The sequence below is a fragment of the Narcine bancroftii genome, chromosome 7, assembly GCF_036971445.1.
Source record: "Narcine bancroftii isolate sNarBan1 chromosome 7, sNarBan1.hap1, whole genome shotgun sequence".
In the NCBI taxonomy this organism is placed as follows: Eukaryota; Metazoa; Chordata; class Chondrichthyes; order Torpediniformes; family Narcinidae; genus Narcine; species Narcine bancroftii.
Genome location: NC_091475.1, coordinates 20,326,437 through 20,329,440, shown reverse-complemented (window position 1 = coordinate 20,329,440; position 3,004 = coordinate 20,326,437).

The following is a 3,004-nucleotide window of genomic DNA, read 5'->3' as shown; positions in this document are numbered from 1 at the left end:
CAGAGAGACTGTTTATTCTCCTTTGTTGTACAGCCTGTCTGGAAGGGATACATCATTGTTATCGACTCGCAAGGTTCTCTTGTGGTCTGTTATTGTTATTGGGGTAGTTTGGGGTGGACAATTATCTGTCTATAACATCAGGGCATTGAGTACAAGAGTTAGGACAACATGTAACAACTGTAATAGATGCTGGTGAGACCGCACTTGGAGTATTGTGTGCAGTTCTGTAATAGGTATTTAAATGGGTATACAGAGAGGAGAGGTTGGAGGGATATGGGCCAAATGCAGAGAGAAGGGATTTGCTAAGGTAAACAACTTAGTGAGCTTGGATGAGTTGGCCCAGTGGGCCTGCTTCCATACAGCACAACAAAAGGAAACCTCGATACACTTGACAATAAACTAAACTGAGCAACTACTTCATGACTCAATGGCATCTCTGGAACAGAGAGTTAGATAAAATAATGAAGTCGCCCTTCAGAAGTCATTTTTTTGTCCAAACTGGGTGAATGTTCTTTGCTTTGTTAAACCATCACCCACCCAGGAATTATACTATAGTTTAGCGTAGCGGTTGGCACATTGCCGTTACCGTGCCAGTGACCAGGATTTGAATCTGGCACTGCCTGTAAAGAGTTTGTACGTTCTCCCCGTGTCTATTTGGGTTTCCTCTGGTCATTCCAGTTTCCTCCCACCATTCACAAATGTACTGGGGGCTGTAGCTTGATTGGGTGAAATTGGGCTGCATGGGCTCATGGGCCGAAAAGGGCTGTTACCGCGCTGTATGTCCAAATTTAAATCAAGATTTAATTGAAGTGCAATATTCCCAGTTTGCAAGAGTTCCCACTTGAGTCAGGAGTGAGAATGGAGGAGTGTTGATGTGAAACACGAAAGTCGGCAGATAGTGTGATTGTCGTAAAAACACAGAAATGCCGGAGGAACTGAGCTGGTCTCAGCATCCATAGGAGGTAAGATATATCAGTGACATTTCAGGCCTGAACCCTTGTTCAAGGTGAGGAAAGTTGATACTCATTTTGGAGTGCACATATTCCACAAGACCACGAGATGGCAGCAAGTCTCCAGGCAAACCATTACAGAGGCCTCACACCCAACAGGTTCAGTGAGAGATGTTGATCGACAGAATCAGAAACAGAATTTATTGTCATGAACAAGTCATGAAATTCGGTGTTTGCTGCAGTTTCATAGTGTAAGCATTCATATTATAAACCATCTTACAACAATAATATACATATATATTAAAAAAATGATAGTTCATGTAAAGTAAGGCAGTATCTTCGGTTAATTGATTATTCAGGAATCTGATGGCAGCGGGGAAAAGCTGTCCTCTGGCACTGAGTGGCTCCTTTACCTTTTTCCTGAAGGTAGCAGATTGAAGAGTGCATGGCCTGGGTGGTGGGGGTCTTTGAGGATAGAGGCTGTTTTTTTAAGGCACCAACTCATGTAGATGTCCTTGATGGGGTAAGGTCTGGTGCCTGTAATGTCGCGGGGTGAGTTAACAACCCTCTGGAATTCTTTCTTGTCCTGAGATTTGGCGCCTCCATTCAGGCAGTGATGTAACCAGCCAGAATGCTATCCACTTGTAGAAGTTTTCGAGAGTCTTTGATGATATACCAAATCTTCTCAAACACCTTACAAAGTATAGCTGTTAGCGAGCCTTCTTTGTGGTTGCATCAACTTGGAGGCTCCTGGACAAATCCTCGGAGATGCTGATGTGCAGGAATTTGAGGTACCTGACCCTTTCCATGACTGAGCCTTTGATGAGGACTGGGTGGTGTTCTCCTGCCTCAGGATGAAGTCCACAATCATCTCCTTGATTTTGCTAATGTTAAGTACAAGGCTGTTGGCATGACATCACTCAACTAGCTGATCTATCTCCCTCCTGTACGCTTCTTCATTGCTATTTGTGATTCTGCCAACAAATGTGGTGTCATCAGCAAACTTGTAGGTGGAATTGGAATTGTCCCTGGCCACACAGTCTTGGGTGTATAAGGAGCAGAGCAGTGAGCTAAGCACAGATCCTTGGGGTGTACCTGTGTTGATAATCAGTGAGGAGGAGACGTTGTTTCCAATTCGTACTGACTGTGGTCTTCTAATGAGAAAGTCAACACTGAATGCATTGCTTCTCTCCTAACTAGTAGTGTAGATGAGTTAATGATGAGTTGGTTCAAAGAAATTTTTCCCAAAAAATAATAATAATACTTTATTGGCTGTACCCAGCAGAGAACTTTACTGCAAGGACACAGGACTTTGGCTGTGTTCAGCCCACATCTCTCTAACCTTTTCCTACTTAAACATCTTTTAAGCATTATAATTTTGCCCTCTTACTCTGGCTGCTCATTCCATGCACGCCTTTTAGTTTTAATCACCCTTACCTTGGAGTAAAGACTATCTATTCACCTTACCTGTGCCCCCTCACAAGTTTATATAACCTATGTAAGATTGCCCTACAACCTCCTCCACTGCAGTGGATTGACATTAGACCATTGGTGCAGCACAGAAACAGGCACTTTGGCCCACATGTCTGGGTCATACATGAAGTCCAAATCAAATTAAAACTCAGCTTCTTGCATCTGATTTATATCCCTCCATCCCCCGAATATCTAGGTGCCTATCTTGATGCATCTCAAACACGACTGTTGTATCTGCTTCCGCGACTACCCCTCTCACCTTAATTCAATGACTTCTAGTTTTATACCAGTGGTTTTCATACTTTTTCTTTCCACTTAAGTAATCCCTATGTCATAGGTGCTCTGTAATTAGTAAGGGTTTACTTAAGGTGATTTGTGAGTGGAAAGAAAATAAAATTAAAAACCACTGTTTTAATTTTACCTAACTGACTCATTATGTGCACCGTTTCATATCTCCAAAGGAAATGGGCCAATGACAATTTTTCTCAAGCAAAATATTTCTTTAACAATTGGGTCTAGAGTAGTGGTTTTCAACCTTTTTTCCCCACTCACATTCCACTTTAAATAATCCCTTGCCAATC